The sequence below is a fragment of the Arachis hypogaea genome, chromosome 13, assembly GCF_003086295.3.
Source record: "Arachis hypogaea cultivar Tifrunner chromosome 13, arahy.Tifrunner.gnm2.J5K5, whole genome shotgun sequence".
Classification (NCBI taxonomy): domain Eukaryota; kingdom Viridiplantae; phylum Streptophyta; class Magnoliopsida; order Fabales; family Fabaceae; genus Arachis; species Arachis hypogaea.
Window position 1 is genome coordinate 60,732,565 of NC_092048.1, and position 5,397 is coordinate 60,737,961.

The following is a 5,397-nucleotide window of genomic DNA, read 5'->3' on the forward strand; positions in this document are numbered from 1 at the left end:
GATTGGGGAATCGCGCAGTGTCCTTTGCTGGGAAGGCTCTTTCTTTATCATCAACTTTTATAATCCTCTTAATTTTCTTTGTTGAGGGCTTAACTGCAGTTGAAGAGGGTTCTGCCACTAATTCTAGCTTACACCACGAAGATTCTGGTTAGGAGATCTAAGAGATACTCATTCAGTCTAAGGTAAAATGGAGGTGGTTGTCAGGCACGCGTTCATAGGGAATGATGATGATTGTCACGTTCATCACATTCAGATTGAAGTACGAATGAATATCTTAGAAGGGAAATAAGATGAATTGAATAGAAAACAGTAGTACTTTGCATTAATCTTTGAGGAACAGCAGAGCTCCACACCTTAATCTATGGAGTGTAGAAAATCTACCGTTAAAACTACATAAGTGAAAGGTCCAGGCATGGCCAAATGGCCAGCCCCTCTGATCTAAGAACTAGGCGTCCAAAGATTAGTAAAATATCCTATTTATAATAAACTAGCTTCTAGGGTTTACATGAGTAAGTAATTGATGCATAAATCCACTTCCGGGGCCCACTTGGTGTGTGCTTGGGCTGAGCTTGAGTGTTGCACGTGTAGAGGTCCTTCTTGGAGTTGAACGCCAGCTTTTGTGCCAGTTTGGGCGTTCAACTCTGGTTTTGGCTCCTTTTCTGGCGCTGGACGCCAGATTTGGGCAGAAAGCTGGCGTTGAACGTCAGTTTACGTCGCCTATTCTTGGCCAAAGTATGGACTATTATATATTTCTGGAAAGCCCTGGATGTCTACTTTCCAACGCAATTGGGAGCGCGCCATTTCGAGTTCTGTAGCTCCAGAAAATCCACTTTGAGTGCAGGGAGGTCAGAATCCAACAGCATCAGCAGTCCTTCTTCAACCTCTGAATCTGATTTCTGCTCAAGTCCCTCAATTTCAGCCAAAAAATACCTGAAATCATAGAAAAACACACAAACTCATAGTAAAGTCCAGAAATGTGAATTTAACATAAAAACTAATGAAAACATCCCTAAAAGTAACTAGATCCTACAAAAAACATACTAAAAACAATGTCAAAAAGCGTATAAATTATCCGCTCATCACAACACCAAACTTAAATTGTTGCTTGTCCCCAAGCAACTGAAAATCAATTAGGATAAAAAGAAGAGAATATACTATAAATTCCAAACTATCAATAAAACATAGCTTCAATCATATGAGCGGGACTTATAGCTTTTTGCCTCCTGAATAGTTTTGGCATCTCACTCTATCCATTGAGATTCAGAATGATTGGCATCTATAGGAACTCAGGGTTCAGATAGTGTTATTGATTCTCCTAGTTCAGTATGATGATTCTTGAACACAGCTTCTTTGTGAGTCTTGGCCGTGGCCCTAAGCACTTTGTTTTCTAGTATTACCACCGGATACATAAATGCCACAGACACAAAATTAGGTGAACCTTTTCAGATTGTGACTCAGCTTTGCTAAAGTCCCCAATTAGAGGTGTACAAGGTTCTTAAGCACACTCTTTTTTTTCTTTGGACCTTGACTTTAACCGCTCAGTCTCAAGTTTTCACTTGACACCTTCACGCCACAAGCACATGGTTAGGGACAGCTTGGTTTAGCCGCTTAGACCAGGATTTTATTCCTTTTAGGCCCTCCTATCCACTGATGCTCAAAGCCTTGGGATCCTTTTTATTGCCCTTGCCTTTTGGTTTTATGGGTTATTGGCTTTTTGCTCTTGCCTCTTGGATTTAAGAGCTTTTGGCTTTTTCTGCTTGCTTTTCTTTCTATTATTTTTTTTTTTTGCCTATTTTTTTTTCTGCAAGCTTTGTTCTTTGCTGCTTTTTCTTGCTTCAAGAATCATTTTTATGATTTTTCAGATTATCAAATAACATGTCTCCTAGTCATCATTCTTTCAAGAGCCAACATATTTAACATTCTTAAACAACAACTTCAAAAGACATATGCACTATTCAAGCATACATTCAGAAAACAAGAAGCATTGTCACCACATCAATATAATTAAACTAAGTTCAAGGATAAATTCGAAACTCATGTACTTCTTGTTCTTTTGAAATAAAACATTTTTCATTTATGAGAGGTGATGGATTCATAGGACATTCATAACTTTAAGACAAAGTTACTTACTACTAATGATCATGTAATGAAGACACAAACATAGATAAGCACATAACATAGAAAACGAAAAACAGAAGAAATAAGAGCAAGGAATGAATCCACCTTAGTGATGGTGGCGTTTCCTTCTTGAGGAACCAATGATGTCATTGAGCTCTTCTATGTCTCTTCCTTGTCTTTGTTGCTCCTCCCTCATTGCTTTTTGATCTTCTCTTATTTCATGAAGGATGATGGAGTGCTCTTGATGTTCCACCCTTAGTTGTCCCATGTAGGGACTTAATTCTCCTAGGGAGGTGTTGATTTGCTCCTAATATTTATGTTGAGGGAAGTGCATCCCCTGAGGTATCTCAGGGATCTCTTGATTTGCAGCCACATGTTCTACCACTGAGCTATAGTCCCTTGAGATGAATCTTTCCATCTCCCATGACTCAGAGGTGGAAGCAATTGTCTTCTCTTTCCTCTTTCTTGAGGTTTCTCTGGCCTTAGGTGCCATTAATGGTTATGGAAAAACAAAAAAGCTATGATTTTACCACACCAAACTTAGAATGTTGCTCGCCCTCGAGCAAAAGAAGAAAGAATAGAAGAAGAAGAAGAAGATATGGAGGAGATGGAGGGATATGTATATTCGGCCATATGGGTAGGATTGGGTGGGAAAGAGATGTTGAATTTTGAAGATAGGTGGGTGTATGGATGTGAGTGGTAAATGGAAAACAGAAGGGATGACCATGAATGGAGAGAGAGAGGGTGAGAAGAAGTGAGTGGAAGTAGGTGGGGATCCTATGGGGTCCACAGATCCTGAGGCGATCCTGTGAGGTCCACAGATCTTGAGGTGTCAAGGCATTTACATCCCTGCACCAATTTAGGCATGCAAAATGCCCTTGCACACAACTCTGGGCGTCCAGCGCCAGGTTGGTGCCCATTTTGGGCGTTCAACGCCCATTTGTTGCCATTTCTGGCGTTGAACGCCAGAACCATGCTTGTTCTGGGCGTTCAGCACCAGGATGCTGCCCATTTTGGGCGTTCAGCGCCAGAACCATGCTCTGTTCTAGCGTTGAACGCCAGACAGATGCTCCTCCAGGGTGTGATTTTTCTTCTGCTGTTTTTGATTCTGTTTTCAATTTTTCTATTTATTTTGTGACTCCACATGATCATGAACCTATAAAGACATGAAAAATAATGAAAATAAAAATTAGATAAATAAACATTGGGTTGCCTCCCAACAAGCGCTTCTTTAATGTCAATAGCTTGACAATGGGCTCTCATGGAGCCTTACAGATGTTCAGAGCATTGTTGAAACTCTCCAACACCAAACTTAGAGTTTGGTTGTGGCCTCCCAACACCAAACTTAGAGTTTGACTGTGGGGGCTTGGGTTGACTCTGCTTTGAGAGAAGCTTTTCATGCTTCCTCTCCATGGTTGCAGAGGGAGATCCTTGAGTTTTAAACACAAGGGAATCCTCATTCCATTGAAGGACTATTTCACCTCTGTCAACATCAATCACAGCTCTTGCTGTGGCCAGGAAAGGTCTTCCTAGGATGATGGATTCATCCTCTTCCTTTCCAGTATCCAAGACTATGAAATCAGTAGGGATGTAAAGGCCTTCAACCTTTACTAATACGTCCTCTACTTGTCCATATGCCTGTTTTCTTGAATTGTCTGCCATCTCTAACGAGATTTTAGCAGCTTGCACCCCATAGATTCCCAGTTTCTCTATTACAGAGAGGGGCATGAGGTTTATTCCTGAACCAAGGTCACACAGAGCCTTAAAGATCATGGTACCTATGGTACAGGGTATTATGAACTTTCCAGGATCCTGTCTCTTCTGAGGCAATGTCAGTTGATCCAGATCACTTAGTTCATTGATGAACAAGGGAGGTTCAACTTCCCAAGTATCAATGCCAAATAATTTGGCATTCAGCTTCATGATTGCACCAAGAAACTTGGCAGTTTGCTCTTCAGTAACATCCTCATTCTCTTCAGAAGAGGAATACTCATCAGAGCTCATGAAGGGCATAAGGAGGTTCAATGGAATCCCTATGGTCTCTAGATGAGCCTCAGAGTCCTTTGGTTCCTCAGAGGGAAGCTCCTTATTGATCACTGGACGTCCCAGGAGGTCTTCCTCCTTGGGATTCACGTCCTCTCCTCTCCTCACAGGTTCGGCCATGGTGCTTATGTCAATGGCCTTGCACTCTCCTTTTGGATTCTCTTCTGTATTGCTTGGGAGAGTACTAGGAGGGATTTCAGTGATCCTTTTACTCAGCTGGCCCACTTGTGCTTCCAAATTTCTAATGGAAGACCTTGTTTCATTCATGAAACTCACAGTTGCCTTAGATAGATCAGAGACTAAATTTGCTAAATTAGAAGTATTTTGTTCAGAGTTCTCTGTCTGTTGCTGAGTGGATGATGGAAAAGGCTTGCTATTGCTAAACCTGTTTCTTCCACCATTATTAAAGCCTTGTTGAGGCTTTTGATCCTTCCATGAGAAATTTGGATGATTTCTCCATGATGAGTTATAGGTGTTTCCATAAGGTTCACCTAAGTAATTTACCTCTGCTATTGCAGGGTTCTCAGAATCATAAGCTTCTTCTGCATAAGAAGCCTCTTGAGTACTGTTGGATGCAGTTTGCATTCCATGCAGACTCTGAGAGATCATATTGACTTGTTGAGTCAATATTTTATTCTGAGCCAATATCGCATTCAGAGTATCAACTTCAAGAACTCCCTTCTTCATAGGCGTCCCATTACTCACAGGATTCCTTTCAGAAGTGTACATGAACTGGTTATTAGCGACCATGTCAATGAGTTCTTGAGCTTCTGCAGGCGTTTTCTTTAGGTGAATGGATCCACCTGCAGAAGTGTCCAGTGACATCTTTGATAGCTCAGATAAACCATCATAGAATATATCCAGGATGGTCCATTCTGAAAGCATGTCAGAAGGACACTTTTTGGTCAACTGTTTGTATCTTTCCCAAGCTTCATAGAGGGATTCACCTTCTTTCTGTCTGAAGGTTTGAACATCAGCTCTAAGCTTGCTCAACTTTTGAGGAGGAAAGTACTTGGCTAAGAGAGCCGTGACCAGCTTATCCCAAGAGTTCAGGCTGTCTTTGGGTTGAGAATCCAACCATAATCTAGCTCTATCTCTTACAGCAAAAGGGAAAAGCATGAGCCTGTAGACTTCAGGATCTACTCCATTAGTCTTAACAGTATCACATATCTGCAAGAATTTAGTTAAGAACTGAAAAGGATCTTCAGATGGAAGTCCATGAAACTTGCAGTTCTG

General features: G+C 41.2%; 1 non-coding gene across 1 annotated transcript; it reads left to right on the top strand.

Moving 5' to 3' along the window:
* Positions 1 to 5,040: 5,040 nt before the first annotated feature.
* Positions 5,041 to 5,148, top strand: LOC112738806 (small nucleolar RNA R71). Its single transcript, XR_003169759.1, has one exon. It is a non-coding gene; the product is annotated as a small nucleolar RNA R71 (small nucleolar RNA).
* Positions 5,149 to 5,397: the final 249 nt, after the last annotated feature.